Source organism: Octopus bimaculoides, chromosome 4 (assembly GCF_001194135.2).
Source record: "Octopus bimaculoides isolate UCB-OBI-ISO-001 chromosome 4, ASM119413v2, whole genome shotgun sequence".
Taxonomy (NCBI): Eukaryota; Metazoa; Mollusca; class Cephalopoda; order Octopoda; family Octopodidae; genus Octopus; species Octopus bimaculoides.
In genome coordinates, this window is record NC_068984.1 from 16,423,184 (window position 1) to 16,443,466 (window position 20,283).

The 20,283-nt window shown below is 37.3% G+C and overlaps 1 protein-coding gene across 5 annotated transcripts in view; it reads left to right on the forward strand.

Moving 5' to 3' along the window:
• Positions 1-20,283, forward strand: part of LOC106883437 (uncharacterized) — a 155,399-nt gene that overhangs the window by 10,766 nt on the left and 124,350 nt on the right. Inside the window, exon 1 of one of the 5 annotated variants that reach the window (XM_052966912.1) lies at positions 1,156-1,247. The exons of the other annotated variants lie outside the window; for them this stretch is intronic. The gene's annotated coding sequence lies outside the window, so the exon portion shown is untranslated. Of the gene's footprint in view, positions 1-1,155; positions 1,248-20,283 lie in introns of those variants that run through there. 5 annotated transcript variants of the gene reach the window in all.

Here is a 20,283-nt window from a genome sequence, read left to right on the forward strand (position 1 = left end):
CCTCTTCTTCTTCTTCTTCCTCTTCTTCTTCTTCTTCTTCTTCTTCTTCTTCTTCTTCTTCCTCTTCTTCTTCTTCTTCTTCTTCTTCTTCCTCTTCTTCTTCTTCTTCTTCTTCTTCTTCTTCTTCTTCTTCTTCTTCTTCTTCTTCTTCTTCTACAGTATCATTTTGGTTAATGACTTCCAAGTGGGATTTAGTGAGCGAAAAGCATAGAGAAGCCCGTCGGACAGGCGGCCATGAATTAATCCGGTAGGATTGATTATAAGCGCTGGAGCAAGGTCATGCTAAATCCTTTTTGTAATGCTCCAAGGAAGCTTTGTGCACGGCGAAGAAAGACACCACAAGCGAAACATGGGTTGACGGTCTTCACTTTGTATCTGATCGACAAAATTATACACGAGCCTGCATCAAGAAGCGAGTATGAAATATATGTAGGTGTGATAACATGTGTATATATGTGTATTTATTTATGTCTATCTACCAATAACTCCCATTCTTTCTCTCTCTCCCTCTCTCTCTCTCTCTCTCTCTCTCTCTCTCTTGTCATATACACATAAATATATAGATAGATATAATGTATATGTATAAAATAGACAAAGATAGATAGATAGATAGATAGATAGATAGATAGATAGATAGAAAGATAGATAGATAGATATGGAAAGTGGTAAGCATGTATTATATATTTGCATACATATGCGCATACACACACCAACACATACAGCATATTTCCATATTTTCATGTAAAATATGTTGTAAGTATGTATTACTATAGACTGAATTAATATGAGCCACTTGCGTTAGAACAAATATTCATTCAGCGAACGAGCGTGGGCGGATGGCTGACTGGTTAACAGCGTCTATCTAATAAATATTTTTACGATATTTGTTTTAAGTTCAAACCTCACCTATGTCAGCTTTATCATTGATTCCAATTCCACCGGAGTCGATGAAAAAAAGCATTGGCACTGATTTCGTTCCCCCTTCTTTCTCTCACTCTCTGGCAATCGGCTGCACTGTGAGTGAGTCGGTCATTCACAATAAGCCTTTCGTCGAAGACAATCTCTTATTTTATAAATAGAAGAATTTAGTCGCCAAGGCTTAAACAAAACTATGGCTGATGATGATGATGATGATGATTATAATGGCGGAGTGATGGAAATGACGGCGAAAATAATCCGAATTTATGTGATTGGAATTATTTCCCGAACGGAGTCGGATTGATTAGAGAGTCCGAAGAAATAACAAGGTGGGTGTTATTAAGTTCGTAGTTGATGGTCATCACGGAATTATATGTGTTCTCAGAGACCCGTTTTCGATTCTCATTTGAAAATGTTTTAACCATAATTCGGTTGTAAATATATCTATGTGATTCGTTGCAAAAAACCTTTGCTTGATCGGTTCTTCTTTCAGAGATGGCTCACTGATTTCTCTCAAAGCACACCCTACTGTTTTAAAAAAGGAAGAATACGCTGGATAATGTAGTCCTTGATATATGATAATCGGGGTCAGATTAAGACGACCTATAGAGGCCATCAACACTTAAAAGATTTTGGTGCCCCCCCCCCCCGCCATATATAAATGTGTGTGTGTGTGTGTGTGTGTGTGTAATTTAAAATATAAACAATTGCAAACCATAAAATTAATTTTTATTTTTCAAAATGAAACAACACTAGCAGTAAGATGGAAAATAATATTTATGTTTGTATTCTTCCACTTTATTTATATTTGAAAATTTTTCTCCTACATTTTTTTATTTTTAATAGCAATATCTTTGATCAAGATCCTCAATATGATATCATGAACACTTTGAAATTATATTTCCGATCATGTAAACCACTTCAGATATTATTTTAGCAAACTTAAAGTGATTTCTTTTGTACCGTAAACCATTTACCCTTTCTTTGATACCCTAAGCATGTGTTTATTTTGTTTAATGGTTAATCCAGCGCTGTACACGATGTCGTAAATAAAAGATGGGCGCTCGTAATTAGAACATCTATGATCATGTATCTTCCGAGTTCAGCAACAACAACCTTTAAAATATGAATGCTTACTCTCTGAACCAGACTTTCTCAACTATTTTTTACCTAGGGATCCTTCTGATCCCTATTTTAATCAGATGAACCTTTCTAGCCTTTCGATGTTTAAAAAAAATCATATTATATTTTTTGTAATTAAATATTATTAGGAATCATGTAAAACATTCGTTGAAATATCTTGTGTATTGTAGAAGTTGAACCAATTTATTGTTGATAAATTTTGATCACTCAAAATTTTAGTCACCATATAGTCACTCAATGGTCATATGGACCCCCCCCCCCAAGGACCATATGGAGCCCTAAGGGTCATATGGACCTTCAAGGTCCATACGGAGCCCGGTTGAGAACTACTGCTCTAAATAGAAACGAAAAGGAAATACCGTAAATCCTCGAGTATAATCCGCATTTTTTTACCAAAATTTAAAGGTCAAAATCCCTAGTGCGTACTACATGCGAGGTTAAAAATGAAAAATATTTTCTAAGCAATGTCCGAGTCTCTATTTGCTATCCGGCAATGTTTATTCAGACGCATTTTGTGATGTCGGGCTTGTAACTGATAGTGATAAATATGTGAAAGGCAATTTACTTAATATTTATTTTTCACTGTTATTTCTTTATTTTCTGCAAACAAAGTGCACAAAAAAGCTACACGTTTGCATTATGCTATATATACAATGATAATAAAGGACGTTACCGTATATATGTTTACAAACCAAGGACGTTATACAGACCTCCTTGACTCAAGTTAGAGAAGGGATGCGTATTATACACAAGGTTTAGGTTTTTCAGGGGTACAGCCCCTTAAAAATCCCCTGCGTATTATACTCAAGGGCGGACTATACTCGAGGATTTACGGTACTAAAACGTGGACATATAATCTCTTCGATTTAGTTGTTTTGAAGGTTTTAATACTCGAATCTCATTTGAATCAAACATGTACTGAGGAACTGCAGGTTCACATCTAATCACTGACATTACATTACATCCAGAGCAAGCACAAAATATCTCTAGTTTTTCTGATTTCAGACTAAATTTATCAAGTACAGAAAAAGAGGAAGAGAACAATCAGATCTTGTTAGGTACTTAGCAAAATGTAAGAGCAACCCCCAAGTTGAAATTACGGCATATCGGAAAATTACGATTAAAACGATTTCAGGTTTACCTACATTACTAATATTTTTTCAGGGATGCATAAGTTCTTGTGTTCCATTCCCTTTTTTCTAACGTGTAGAACATTTGGATTTTCTGCGTAATGAAAATAGATCGAAATACAGGTAATAAATATGTAAATCACACACACACGCTTAAGCGTGCGCGCGCACAAATAAATATACACAGATATACACACACATATATATGTGTGTATATCTTTATCCATTTATATGCGTATATGTGTGCGCGCTTGTATGTGTGTGCGTGTGTGTAATTATTTATGTGTGTATGTATTTGTGTGCGTGCGTGTGTGTAATTATTTATCTATGTGTACGTATAAAAGAACGAGTATAACTTGTTAACATGTACCATGTTCCACGCTATACGCGTTCGCGTGCGACGGAGATCACCCACCCGACTCTAGTGACACATCTAGTATGAGACAATACAGATCGTAACAGATATTGCGAGCTGCGCCAGCATTCCGGCCAGTATACAATTTTAGCCGAGTGGACTGGGACAGTCGGAACTGAAGTGCTTTTCTTTAATACCACAATGTGCCGTCCGGTTCAGGAATTGAACCTACGACGGTATGATCGTGAACCGAACATCGTAACCACTAGGCCACGCACCATCACACACACGCACGCGCGCGCATGTGTGTGTGTGTGTATGTGTGTAATGTTGCCTTCATATTTTGGCACAAGGCCAGTAATTTCTGGAGAAGGAGTAAGCTGGTTACATTGACTCAATTAGTACTTATTTCGGTGATCCCTAAAGGATGAAAAGCAAAGTCGACCTTGGTGGAATTTGAACTTCGAATGTAACGACGGACAAAATATCCTTTTCTACTCTAGGCAGCAGGCCCGAAATTTTGGGGGAAGGAGCTAGTCGATTAGATCGACTCAGTATGCAGCTGGTACTTAATTCATCGACCCCGAAAAGATGAAAGGCAAAGTCGACCTCGGCGAATTTGAACTCAGAACGTAAAGACTGACGAAATACCGCTAAGGATTCCCTCCGGTGTGCTGACATTTCAGCCAGCTCGCTGCCTTATTTGGTGGTTGGCACTCCGTCGCTTACGACGACGAGGGTTCCAGTTGATCCGATCAACGGAACAGCCTGCTCATGAAATTAACGTGCAAGTGGCTGAGCACTCCACAGACACGTGTACCCTTAACGTAATTCTCGGGGATATTCAACGTGACGCAGAGTGTGGCAAGGCTGGACCTTTGAATTACAGGCACAACAGAAACAGGAAGTAAGAGTGAGAGAAAGTTGTGGTGAAAGAGTTCAGCAGGGTTCGCCACCATCCCCTGCCGGAGCCTTGTGGAGCTTTTAGGTGTTTTCGCTCAATAAACACTCACAACGCTCGGTCCGGGAATCGAAACCGCGAGTCCGCTGCCCTAACCACTGGGCCATTGCGCCTCCACGCTGCCTTATCTGCATCTAACATTACGTTCCTATTTTAACGGTCGAAGTATTTTCATTCCATTTTTCTTCCTCTTTTTTGCGTTTATTGAGTTTGTCCTTCTTCATAAAGTTGGTTCTATCGTCATTTTACAGTTTGGACGAATTCGATCTTAATTTTTGCGCGTTAACAGTGTTTATTCTGAACTGAACTTAAAACCCCTTTGTCCATAATCCATTCCATTTAATCAGCTCTTTCAATGACAAAAGTAGGTTCTTTTGTAAATTTATAAATAAATTTTCTTTTCTGGAACTTGAAAGGCACGCAAATAATAACATCGTTAATCTATTTTCATTGAATGCGAAATAGATTTCTCACATCGTTGTTTGTTTATATATTTTTTAAATTCCATAGAAGGAAATAAATTGTATAAAATTCAGATTTTAACCAACATCGCTCAATGGAAGAGGTGATTGTATACGTGGGGAGGAGAGGGGGACGCATGGCCTAGTGGTTAGGGTGTTGCACTCACGATCGCGAAATCGTGGTTTCAGTTCTTATACCGGGGCGGGAGTGCATCGTTTTCTTGAGCAAAACACTTGATCTCACGTTGATCTGCGATCACTTCAACATCTGACTCGTGGCACATCGTGCACCCGTTCAGACAACATCGATTTGATGGAGGGAGTGAGCTAATGTACAGCACATGCGTTTTCGACGGGAGAGTCCATCGTGTGTGTATATATTATTTAGTAATAGTTTGATTCGGTTCTATGCAACTTTCGTGGACTCGTAATATGTGCACATGGGCGTGTACATATTAATCGTAGTTATGTTTCTTATTTCTTTATTGCCCACAAGGGGCTAAATATAGAGGGGATAAACAAGGACAGACAAAGGGATTAAGTCGATTACATCGACCCCAGTGCGTAACTGGTACTTAATTTATCGATCCCGAAAGGATGAAAGGCAAAGTTGACCTAAGCGGAATTTGAACTCAGAACGTAACGGCAGACGAAATACCGCTAAGCATTTCGCCCGGCGTGCTAACGTTTCTGCCAGCTCGCAGTTATGTTTCGTCATTGATGAACAATTTCTCATTTGCGACGACTGTGTGTTCATAGCACATTCGACTCATTAGCGCAAGGGATGCTGGGACACCTGGCGTTTCGACATCGCTGTGTCTCATCAGTCATATGCATATATGTATTTATATACATATATTGATTCATGTACGTTTTCGTGTATGTTTCTATGTAAGTATGTATGCGCGTATACACACTCGCATACATACATACATACATACATACATACATGGTGGTGGTTGCCTACTCCTTATGCAAATTTTGACCACCTCCTGTACCTACACCTTAGAACCATCATTGCATCTGATGTGGCTTTTAAAACCAGACAATGTTCTCAAAAAGCGCCCACATAGATTGCATATCTGATTTGGACCACCAAGAGCTGCTGATAAGTTCTGATCTTTGTGGATCTTAAAATGTCTTTTGAGACCTCCGTTAGATTTTCAAACCTTCTGGTATACATTGGATTCAAATGTGTGCACAGACACATAGACAGAAAATATACATACATACATACATTCATACATACATACATACATACATACATACATACATACATACATACATACATACATACAAATATACACGTGTCTGTATAAGCAATAATTAAAACGAACGAGAATATGGAGACTGTTACATCCTCAAAATCTATTTCCTTCATTTCACAATGTTATACAGCATATTTTTATGGTGACGACGACCTACACGTTACAAGTTGGTCACTTTCTTTGTCTGCAAATCGTAGCTTTTTGAGATCGTCACTTAAACATTTATAATACAGTTAAGTGCACTTACGATTATTTGTATAAATGTGGTTTTATAATCAGCTTTAGAAATCTGCAGTTTTCGACGTAGTTGTCTATAAATATTTTCCTTTTCACAAATTAAAAATTGTTCACGTCTGCAGGACAGCTGACCTCTACGATTGTAGATGATTGCATATAATCATGCGTGCATGCATCCGTACATGCAGGCATACATACATACATACATACATACATACATACATACATACATAGTTATGAGGACGTAAACACACCGACATCGGCTATCAAGCGATGGTGGGAGAAAACACAGATACACAAACACACACATATACATGTGATCGTTGAGATTTACAGCCTCAGCTCGCCTGGAAGTGTTAGCAGTACAGAAAAGATTCGGGATACTCAGCCGCAGTCTTTTGCTTAACACTTTAGCATTTAAATTACTCTTTCAAATATGATGCTTGTTTATTTACATTGGCACGGATTAATCACACACCATCTAGTTAGCACCTTCGAGAATTCAATGATATGATTATTACCTCCGCCTTCGTTAAGGCGGAGGTATTGTTTTCAGTTGTGTTTGTTTGTCCATGGACAAGATATCTCAAGAACCTCTGTATGGATTCGAATGAAACTTTCAGGGATGTTTGGCCTCATGACTGGCACGAACTGATTAGATTGTGTCCTTGAGGATTGATCTGGTACTGGACAAGGATTCTGGATTATTTTTCCGATGTTTCTACTTAATTTTTGAGAGTGGTCGGGTTCATTTGTAGTTTCCTCGTTTGTGAGAGCAGTCGAGATTATTTAAGATATTTTCATTTTAAAAATCATCCCTGGCTAATCGTTGAGAGGACGTTGGTGTTGCCTTGGCGGATGTTTGCGTTCTCTGAGTGCTCTTGTTTATTTTTAGAATGACGTTGCGATGTAGATGTCAGAGGCTGGATCTAGGTGATTTAAACATAAAGCAGGTAGAATATATGGGCCGGATATAGCCGATTTAGAAACCTGAACGGAGGACGGCAACATTAATCGATTAAATCGACCCTAATACTTGACCGATACTTTATTTTATTAAATTTCGAAAGGATGTATGGGTAAGTTGAACTCAATTGGATTTAAACTCAGAACATAAAGAACCAAAATAAAACACCAGAAGGCATTTTGTCCAACTATTCTAATGGTTCTGCCAGTAGCGTAGCTGGGTTGGAGTAGAGTGGCCGGTCTTTTCAGGGTGACGCTTTTATGGTTGGGGTAACATTTTTGGGTCTACTGTATAACTCTGTAGGCAGATGAGCCCTAGGAAGTGTACGGCAAACTCGAAAGCTGCCTTAGGTGGTACACGTTCTTGTTACGTCACTGAATTCTACCAATACAGGCTTTAGACATTTAGAACATAGATGTATTTGAAGCCGCTTGGCTTAGTGGTTACTCGGCTCACGACTGCAATGTCGTGAGTTTGATACCCAGCAGCGCGTTGTGTCTTTGAGCAAGACACTTTAATTCATGTTACTCCAGTCCACTCATCTGGCAAAAACGAGTTGTGCATGTAGTTCAAAGGGCCATCCTTCTGTGTCAGATTGAATTTCTCTGAGAACAACGTTAATGTTACGCTTGTTTGTGGAGTGTTCAGCCACTTGCACGTTAATTTCACGAGTAAGCTGTTCCGTAGATCGGAACAGCTGGAAACCATCATCGTAACCGACGGAATACCAGTTAGTTATGTCTTTGACAAGTGCCCCTTACATTTAATATTTTGCTTTTATATTCTTATCACTTTTCTATATGCAAAACAGACTTGTCGATCTACTAAGGGAATTTCTAAGAAGTCGTCCATCTCAAAGGAATTTGTTCAGTGCAAACGCAAATCCTCTTGAGATTATCTCATGGGGATTTGAAGGAACCAGATAAAGAAACACTTGGGTAACAATGATCTCACGGAACAAGGTATTGGACTAACAACTCCTAAGGCTTTCTGTTCAAATCCACTACACTAAAGTGTTTCAGTATATGAACCATTTCTGTACAAGAATGGTCAGTACGGTTACATACCCGGTGAAAGATACCGCTATGGTCAAATACCTAACTGCTCATCAGAATAGTTAGAGCGTGAGAACTTTTTTTCATTTTGAAATAAGATCAAATGTTACAGTTAAATGATAAGGTACAATATATTTATGGTATTTATTTAATCGACTGCTTATCTTTTATCTTTTACTCGTTTCAGTTATTAGACTGAGGCCATGCTGGGGCATCGCTTTGGAGAACTTTTAGTCGAATGAATCGATCCCGGTACTTTTTTAAAGTCTGGTACTTATTTTATTGATTACTTTTGCCAAACCGCTAAGTTACGGGGACATAAAAACATAACACCGGTTGTCAAGCAATAGTGGGGACAAACACAGATAAAAAGGCACACACACAGATACATACATACATACATACATACATACATACATACATATATATATATATATATATATATATATAAGCAATGTTAATTCTCTAAATGAAGTATTAACAGTAACTGCACGATAAAGTGTAGTATATTGCCACTTAAGTGTGGCTGACCCCTAGGGGTGGATGTTACTGTTGCTTTTAGCCCCAGGAGGACATCTCCTCCAGCTGGCTTATCGACACACGACTGTGTCCTGTTTGCCAAGGGAGTTATCCCTCTCACCACGACCAGCCTATATATATAGGCCCGGCTTCTTTCAGTTTCCGTCTACCAATTCCACTCACAAGGCTTTGGTCAGTCCAAGGCTATAGTAAAAGGCACTTACCCAAGGTGCCACGAAGTAGGGCTGAACCCAGAACCATGTAGTTGGGAAGCAAGCCTCATACCATGCAGCTAATCGTTAGCACCTGCTTTATTTCTTGAGCCCTAGGATTCATAAGACCGGTTATCCTGTTTCCATGATCACAACAATCCATCTGAAGAGGACGCCGGTCCGTTGTAGGACTCAAGGCCAAGAATTTTTATGGGGAGGGGGACAAGTCGATTGCATCAACTCCAGTACTTGATTGGTATTTTATTTCTTCGACTGCAAAGAGATGAAAAGCAAAGTAGACTTCGGCGGGATTTGAACTCAGGGCGTAAAGAACCAGAAGAAATCCCACTAAGCATTTTGTCTGTTGTGCTAACGATTCTGCTAGTTCATTGTCTTGCGGCATTTAGTTACAAACCTTTACGTTCTAAGATCCAATCCATTCGGGATCAACTTTACCTTTCATCCTCTAGGTGATTGAGATATAAAACACCAGGCCGTTACTGTGTTGATTTATATCCCTATAACGCATTCTAGATATTAATGGAATGGTAAAAGAAGACTCTAAGAGTTACTTAGTAAGATGAAAGTAAAAACTGAAAACGGTTTTTGGCAATCAAATTTTTCTTTAGATTCCTTCTACATCCATTATTATTGACCTAGATCTCTTAATTATACTAAAATACTTCATTCCACTTGCTTGGATTCTTGGCAAAATATAAAAATGAAATTCTCTTTTACTACTAGATTCGTTGCTCAATTTACAACGCAAATAATTTTCATCATATACATAATATTCTATCTGGTTATGTTTTTCATCCATTAAAAAAAATGCCAAGTTGTGACGTCAGAGAAACTGCCGATGCCCACATTCGTGTATATGCGCAGATACAAAAGGTAGACGAATATAAACGTGTACACACTTACAAATCTAAAGAGGGCGTTAGATAGTCAGCCAGACAGACAGACGGAGAGACAGGTGGACTGAGAGAGAGAAAGAGACAGACAGACAGACAGACAGACAGACAGATAGATAGATAGATAGATAGATAGATAGATAGATAGATAGATAGATAGATAGACAGCGAAGCTTGCTGTCAAATCGAGAAGTCGGAACCAATATCAGAATTCGTTTAGTTACTTTACTTTATATATATATAACAACGCTATCTTCGGGAAAGGTATGAATGTCACAGTTACTCTTTCAGCTAGCTTCACACCAAGCCTAATCATAATTATGAACCATTCTGATTAATAATTATCAATAGTTGATTCATTACGTTTGCAAGATGAATTTATTTATGTATTCAAATTATTACGTACACCCCCACATCACACACAAAAGTCTCACGCAGGTAACATAATGCAGACGCATAACGTAAGGCAAACACAAAGAGACACTAAATGCTAGAAATAACAGTTAAATCTCCTTCGAATTTCACTTTACCGTCTTAAAAAGAAGAGCATTGAATAATGAAGTCGTGGATACACTATGTTTGGAAACAAAAGACGCGATGGTCAGGGTTGGTTCGTCTTTGGTGATAAGGTTGCTCTATCATGATTGACCTGGGAGCTAAACGACAACAATAATAATTTATAATGTACGTATGTTCTGTTTTTAATTATTTGAAGTCTTCTTGTAAAGAAGGAGATGGTTTCTAAGAAAGGTACAAAGCTCTATAACTGGAGTGTAGATAACAAAGATAATGTCACATTTTGGACTTGAGAAAAGTCTTGCATAGTTTTACCGTTCCGCTTACAGATTGTATTTGTAATGTGCGAATTAACTGGTTGCTATCTTTTTCTGAAAACCCTTATCTAGATTGTCTCTTAAGGATTTACTCATACAGCCGAGCGCACTAGTCACACAGCGGAACAATTTTAAACAATTTCTGTTGCGTTTGCTTTATCACTTGATTTAGACTAAAATTGGCATGCTGATTTCAAAACTACAGTCAGTTTTATTCTATCAGGTCGGGGTTTTTTTTTTTGTTTGTTCTTTCTACAGCTTACTCTCTGAATAAGCATAATTGTATTGTTTGTCCGTGAGTAATAGAGCTGGTCAGCTGCTTTTATTATTTTATTGAAAATTATTATTGGTATAAATGTGAATTTATAATCTGAATATAGAAGCTGGATATTTAAGCAGTTTTCCATAGTTATATTCTATCTCCTTGATTTTGGAAGAGGGTTTCGCATCGGCAGGACAGCAGACTTCTATGGCGGCACATACTTGTCTTATGCTTACATACATATCCAATCACTCGTGCAAACAGACATACAGGCGTAACAGTAAACCTTAAAATAAGATCAATAGACATTTACAACGATATGCGCGCAGAAGCAGGATGAAGTTAAGTGTGGTTCTTTTCGCCGTTAGACTCATGGATGTCATTCCTTGTGGATTTCATATGAGTGACGCAGGGAGGAGATATTTCAACATAATTTGCTATAAGATTGTTTGAAAATTCATTAAGAATACACTTCTGGTTCCAAACAATCGAGAAATAAGGTACTGGAATATCAGTTTGCATTCAAGCCTCTTAAATTATGTTTCTGTTGTTGTTGATGTTCTTTAGTCTTCAGTCAGCACTAACAGATTAGAGGCACACCACGATTATCGTAGATGATATTATCCAGTTAGCCATTATTTAAAAAGAAATATGGTAGAGTGTAATATTAGAGAGGCTTGTTATGTGTGTGTATGTGTATGTATGTGTGTGTATGTGTATGTATGTGTGTGTATTTAGCAACGTAATTAGATGTTGCCTTGCACTCGTGTAAAACATTAAAGTGCTCACTACACACAGGAAGAAAACTCATAGAATTAAGTATAGTATAACATTTAGTACCCGTAGCTCCTTTCATACTATGGTTTCATGTTAATATTTAGGAATTTAGGCACAACGATCTTCAGAAACTTTTTCGTAGTTGTTGAAAATAAAAGAACAACACGCAGGTGTGTCAACTGATGTGTGACACCACCAGTGCTTTCGTTGTTTCCCTAAAAAATCATAACAAAAATTTAATACCGTGTCTTCAAATCGAAATAAGCCCTGTCTTTCTGTTTATTATTGGTGTAGGGCAATCTATATGATATGTTTCTCAGTCAAACATGAATGGCAATGTTTTGCAATAGTGTATTATAATAATTATAATATTATAATATAATAATATAATAATAATAATAATAATTGTAATAATAATAATAATTGTAATATTAGAATAGACAATACAATGTACGTAGATTCCTCCCTATTTTACTTTTGTGAAATATGCTTCCTTAGCATTATAGTTTTTGCTGTTGTTTTATTTTATATAGTGTTTTAACGAGTTCATGTGTAAGCATATTCAACTTGAAATGAATTTGTTGTTAAGCTGATATAAGATACAACTCTACCGTATTTTATTTTCAATTGTAGTTGCCTGCTTAATGAAACAGATATTCGCGTGCACTTACTCAGATATCTTGTTTTGGAAATTACAGTTTTCTTATCTTTAGTTTGTATTATTTTGAAAGGCTTTTCATAGCGGTGAATTTGTAGAGTTCTTAGAGCATTGGAAAACAATTCTTTGCAGTATTTCTTCCGGTTCTTTACATTCTGAGTTCAAATCCTACAGAAGATCTTTTGAGATTGATAAAATAAAGTACTGGAATTGATACTACCGAATAAACTTGCTGGTCTTGTGCCTAATTCAGAAACTATTATTTTGAAGGATTCTCTACACAGAAATGACATTTTTCATAGAAGGAGTTGTGGGATTACTGGATTTTATATTGCAACCGTTGAACGTCTGTCTTACCTTGCTCATTTTACCCAATATTCGTTGTTCGATAGTTTATTATTTACTGAGAAACTGCATACACTAATAATAGGCAGAAAGACAGCTTTAACATCCTTGCTGGCTCTTTCCATAACAAGAAAACTCCAGTGAAGTTATGCATCATATGACACGTTGCATGTCTTTTGTCTCAATAACTACGACAAAATTCCACGGAATGTCACCACAAGCAAATTCCTGACCATTAGAGTAAAACTTTGGTATGCAAGCAACTATAAACAATAAATCCCCCTCTCCCTCCCTCCCTCTCTCTCTCTCTCTCTCTCTATTTCCGTCTTTGTATCTATTTATCTGTGAGAGGGGATGGCCATCTTCCTTGTATTAACAGCCATTACTACAGAGTGTGTGTATACGCGCGCGCACACACACGCACACACACGTACACACACGCACGCACACATACGCACACACCCAAACACATGCTAATTTTGTATGTGTCTGTTCAAGATTCTTGATATGAAATCGTATGTTGCGAGCTTCATTACGTCAATATGAAACATGCGATAGTTGCATTTCGCTTATCCTCATCCGCATCATCATTGTTTTCATTGTCGTCATCAACTTAATTTTTGACTATTTAATGTTTTCATCAGTCATTTGGTTATCACTTTATTCGACAAAGTCCTTTCGTCACAGCCTTTAACCTTGTAGATGACGTTCAATCATCATCTCTTCTCCTGCTTATGTCCACTTCCAATAAGTTTTAATGTATGAATACTTTAATACTTAATGCTTTATACATTATTTCGTAAGACTTATGTATCAAGGTAATGTATCTCGACTCTTAATCAAAATATAAAAATCGAAGTAATAACTATTACGATTCTACAAATAATCGCCATCAAGTAACATCAAGTACAGACATGCCACACCCTTTACATAAATTAATAGAACGAAACCTCTTCTTCAAAACAATATATTACATAAGCGAAGATAAATTAACGTTTGAAATATGCACGAAAGCAGAACATTAAATGGGTTATATTTACATTTGCGTGTAAATATGTCGCACCTATGTCAGTGGGTGTGCGTGCCAGATCTAGTAAGTGTGTGTATGTTAGTGTATATTCGAGTATGCACTTGCATTTCAAATCCCTTATTCCTACTATTCTCTTGAACACTCTCCGTTTGTTCACATTGACAATGCAATAATAACATTCGTTTTTAATCTTATTTTGACGTGTAAAATGGCTGCTGCTTTAAGGTTCATGTTGATTCAACAACTGCTACATAAATGCATGATTGCATAGAATTTTTGAATGATGTAACCAATGAATTCTTTTAAGATGTTTTCAGCTACTGCTGCTTGGTTGTTCCTTCTTCAGCAGGAAGTTATCGAGATCTTTGAAAAGTGCTAGTCGGGCGAAAGAAATCCGTGAAATAAGCTGGGTGAAGTAGAGATTCGTAGACCCGTTGGTTCGATTTCTGCAGTGATATGTGATCGTGTGTTGTCAAGGAAAGAAATCGTTTTTTTTGTTTTTTTTTGCATTGAGCAATACTAGATGCAAACATTGCAGTCCTTAGTTCATTTTGACGCCCTTCCAGCAAACTTTTCCTACTATGATTATTTTACTTGGGAATAGTACTGCAAAGTTCCATTTGCTGGCCGCCAAACAATAACCAGAACATTTCTATGATGTAGTTTCGGTTTTGGAAAGTGTTTTGAGGCTTCATGTCGGTTCAATCACTGCGTAGAAACCGGTTGTGCAGGGTCTACTTTTCGTCAATTGTCTCAGTGCGGTTCAAGGAATATTAATAGTTTGGTTCAATTATAAAAAGAAAGCGAGAGCAGAATTCATAACCGCATTATTATTTATTATTATATAATTTTTATTTTTTTTGTACGCTCAGTTAGTACTGTACCGATTCGACATGCGTTTTTGACTTTCCAGTGCAGCGTATCAACCGTTGAATATCAATGTTAAGTTTTCCTAAAAGTTCGCTTTTTTTTTTTTTTTTTTTTGTGAGTTCACTTTGAGAAAGGTCCACAGTTAGTCATTGGCACTCGCTGGAAGTCGTCAGGTCGTCTGCAATTTTTTCATCTTTAAAACCTCCGTCTTAAAGATTTCGGAACCAATGTTGACAATCTCTTGGTCAATTCCTTAGTCACAAAACTGATCCCCATTTTGAAATGATGCAATAAAGTCGCTCGAATTTATTTTTTTCACCGTCAATTTGACAGCCTGAAATAAAGCTGAATAAACAGGGAAAACAAAACCCTTTTAGTAGGTTTTTGGCCCATCAATGTAATGTAAGATCCGGTCATCGGTATGGTGAGTTCACTATCTTTGTAGCTTGTTATAAATCGGTGGAGCGTTCACCGTCTGTGACGACGTAGGCGGTGGTAGCTTGTTGATCACTGTGTCTGTATGTTCGTTCAACAGTTGTGCGATGATAGACAACTCAACCCTTTTCTATAGTAAAGTTTATTGTAGCAGTGAGTTACGCATAAATAACCTTGATTAATAGGCAGTAGTCACAATTAATAGAGTTGTTTGTGGTGTGTTAGCAGTAAATGAATGCGTGACATTAGATGTTTGTCTATACAGAAAGAGACTTGATAGAAGTGTTTCTAGTAAGCATGAGATGACGGCATTGAATTTGGTCGATTCTGTTGGCATGCGTGAAAGAAGGGTTGTTCTTGTGTGTGAGACGCCGGCGCAAACGCAATAGAACCAAGCTATCAGCCGAGAGTTCTTCGGAGAAACGAAGTGAAAATAACTAAACTAAACATGGTGGCGGCCACATTATGTAAGTGACAATCGGACGTAGCAGAGAGCGCTTGTTAGAGGGAGCCTGTTTATTCGGTCAATCACAAACCGAACAGAGCTGTAAACTTATAGTGTCGTTTGAGTTTACCCTGTAATCAAAAATGCATGTTTTAAACACTGCTAGTACAGACATACCACACCCTTTACATAAATTAATAGAACGAAACCTCTTCTTCAAAACAATATATTACATAAGCGAAGATAAATTAACGTTTGAAATATGCACGAAAGCAGAACATTAAATGGGTTATATTTACATTTGCGTGTAAATATGTCGCACCTATGTCAATGGGTGTGCGTGCCAGATCTAGTAAGTGTGTGTATGTTAGTGTATATTCGAGTATGCACTTGCATTTCAAATCCCTTATTCCTACTATTCTCTTGAACACTCTCCGTTTGTTCACATTGACAATGCAATAATAACATTCGTTTTTAATCTTATTTTGACGTGTAAAATGGCTGCTGCTTTAAGGTTCATGTTGATTCAACAACTGCTACATAAATGGCGTTGCCAAAGTCTTACAATAGGAAGAAAATAAATCCCAGTTAATGCAGAAGAGATTCTTTTAATCCTAGATCGATATCATTAGCTAATTTACACTTCAGTATCAATAGAACTATTTCGTCACATCATTAATTCGAAAGAATATCAGTTGACCCATTGTTGGGTGTAATTGGTTTCACACATACTTATATCTCAACATATACACATGTACATGCATATATGCACATATTCAAATACATACATATATACACATACACAAATATATGTATATATATATTTTTATGTATGTATGTATATAAGTGCATAGACATACCTTTAACACACACACATATCCATCTATCTATCTATCTATCTATCTATCTACCTTTGTACCTATATTGGGATGTGTTCGTTTGATGAACTTTGTTTATTTGTGATTTGTTGACTGTAAGCCTTTTGCATCTTGTGTTCTCATGGTTTGTCCTTCATTGAGGTCCTAGTTGTAGGGTTAAATTTGCCGAGGAATTCTTGTTTTGGTTTTTTTGTTTGCGGTGGTTTTCTTGTACACATTATACCATACATTGATACTGTGCGATTGTCCTTCGTTGGAATTCTAATGCCTGTAAGATTTGTTTCTTTAGGGATTCCCAGTTTATGGTGGCTTTGTTGCACAGACACACAAATACACACAGACACACGTACACATACACATACACACACATTATTATCCGTGTTTGTCTGTCTTTGTTTGTCCCCTCTGTGTGTAGCCCCTTGTGGGTAGTAAAGAAATAACACACATACATATGTATTCATGTATGTATAAATATGTATGTACGTAATTATATATATATATGTGTGTGTGTGTGTGCGGTTTCAAATTCTGGCACGAGGCCAGCAATTTCGGGGGAAGTGGCACATCAGGTACATTGACCCAGTGCTCAATTAATACTTATTTTACTGATCCTGAAAGAATGAAAGGCAAAGTTAACCCTTGTAGCATTTGAATTCAGAACATGAAGTCAGAAGAAAAACCGCTAAGCATTTTGTCCGGCACAATAACAATTCTGCCAACTCGCCGCCTTCGTAGCTGGTAGTAATATCATTATTAAAAGAACATCTCAAAATTTGAATACTTTTTTAGTGTATTTATCCAATACGAAATATTTTAAGGTCCACCAAATCGTTCAAGAAATCTTTTAATACAAATAGAACGTTTCAGCACACGAAATCCGTGAGTGACTCTAAGCTATTGACTAGGTGCTTCATCAGCTGGGAGTTGATAAGTTAAGATAATTTTTAAGAATATTGGTGCGTTCAGTTAGAGCACTCTCTTCAAACCTAATCCCAAACTTATCTGAGATTTCTCCTTATAAGGTTAAGTCCCTAATTGTTATGGTATCTTGTCGAGTAATGCGAAAAAGATGTGGTTATATCGGGTGGGTGGAGGTCTTTCCAGTATTTCGGTTTCTTGGACTAAAGAGTCGTACTTTTTACGGTTGTACCTCCTCAACAAAAATGTCCTAATGAACAAAGCCAAGTTGGGGCTCATCTCTGTACTCCGTTTCGTTTTTCTTTTTCTTTGAAAAAGACCAGGATACCTTCGTGAGGTGTTGAGTTCGTAAACAAGAATCTAAAGTGTCGTATCGAACACATTCATAAGCTGCTTTAATATAGATTTGCCTTAAATTGTCATCAAATGTCATGATTTTCCAGAGGAAACTGATCTGATACTCACATTGCGTATTTCCAGTAGAGTGGTAAAGGTCTGAGCAGTAAAAGCTGAAACAGCACTTTTATGTAAGAATGATTTCAGTTCAGAAGACATGAAAGAAGCTGCTCAATCTTAATGTTCATATGCATGTAAACCGGAAATGGAAAATAACGTAGCCAAGCAAGAGAAGACAGTTAATCAAGAATGGATTAAAGTAAAGCACCCTTAAACTCAATGATTATGTGGTAAGGGGGACGCAGAGTTGTGATGAACTAATCCTTGTTGTACGGCAGTATCGTGACTTGAAATCTTAATGGATATTGCAGCTAGAAACAACACGTTTAATGCCATCCATCGAATGCAGAAGATTCTGCACTCGAACAAAATGAATTAAGCTTTTAAATGCCAATGTAGTGGAGAAGATTTGTGGAGTTCAAAGAGATTACTCTGCGAAGTAGAACCACAAAAATCACATGATAGTGCATCTATGATAGCATTAAGAGATCCAGGATTATGTCGGATTTTTTAACAGGACGGCATGAATTTTAATCGCCTGCGTAATAATTTCTCATTTTTAATCTTGCTGCTGTGTTTTACATAGAATTTATACAGATTTTTATCAGTGAATAGTTTACTTAAAACAAAGAGTCACCATTTTTTCATAACCACAACAGGCAAAGATATTTCTGCTGCGCAATAATTTCATCTCAAACTTTAAAAATCAAGTAAAAATGCAACAGGCTAATCATCTTCAATAGGTTTGTGTGTGTTGGCACTCCGTCGCTTACGATCAACGGAACAGCCTGCTCGTGAAATTAACGTGCAAGTGGCTGAGTAATCCACAGACACGTGTACCCTCAACGTAGTTCTCGGGGATATTCAGCGTGACACAGTGTGACAAGGTTGACCCTTTGAATTACAGGCACAACAGAAACAGGAAGTAAGAGTGAGAGAAAGTTGTGGTGAAAGAGTACAGCAGGGTTCGCCACCATTCCCTGCCGGAGCTTCGTGGAGCTTTAGGTGTTTCCGCTCAATAAACACTCACAACGCCCGGTCTGGGAATCGAAACCGTGATCCTATGACCGCGAGTCCGCTGCTCTAACCACTGGGCCATTGCGCCTCCACCTTCAATAGGAGTATGGCAGTATAAAATATATGATTGTCTTTACGAATGACAAGTTCCGTAACAGCTCTTAAGTTACTGATTGTTGTTACAAACTCCCACCGAGAGCAGAAACTGAGCATTGATTAAAGATCTTATTCTTTCAGAGAAACAAGGAAACCATCAGGTATTATAAGTGAACATACCTGTAAATCGAGAACGAGAATGCTTATAAGCAAATATGAAATTTTCTCCGAGCGAAGTAAAATAATGGTGGGGACTTTTTCGCTATTGCTAATTTGATAACTTAGAATGCAAATAGATTTAGATGACAATTTACATTTATCGTTATCCAGTGACGCATTAAATTTTAGAGCAATTTTTAAGAATTTAGAAAAAAATGTTTTGTTCCTTTTCTGTTTTACCATACATGATGACGTGATGACGACATGTGAGTAGACGCATATTCCTTCTTGCTCTTTTTTACGAACAAGCTTGTCTATTTATTTGTTGGAACTACGCAACAATGTTTGTTGGCGCACGAAGTAAAGATGGTGTAATCGTCCGTCTGCCTCAAAAGCAGTAAATACTTTATTATCGAAAAGCTATGCAACACAATGGTAAATGCTACATAAGTCGATAGTATTATGTGCCTTGTCAGTAGATATATTCTCACAAATTGTAGAGGTTGGTGTATACATACATACATACATACATACATACATACATACATACATACATATATAGGCGTAGGAATGGCTCTGTGGTAAGTAGCTTGCTTACCAACCACATGGTTCTGAGTTCAGTCCCACTGCGTGGCACGAACTCAAAAAGGAGAAATGGTGACGAATGGAAAAACAGAGGACTCCTTTTATTTAAACGCGTCGCACGGTCGAACACAAAATAATATATCAAATATGATATACGTGATATGTTATACGACGATAACATAGATGACCAGTAATGAAAGACCACAACCGTATTAGATGAATAACAGAGATATTTATTGTAGCGTTAAAGATGTATGTCTGTGTGAGAGTGTGAATGCGACATATAATAACATAATCAAAGACAGGCCGTCATACAAAGAAAAGTATGTATATGAGTGATACATGTATGTGTATGTGTATTATTACAGCAGATAGAAAG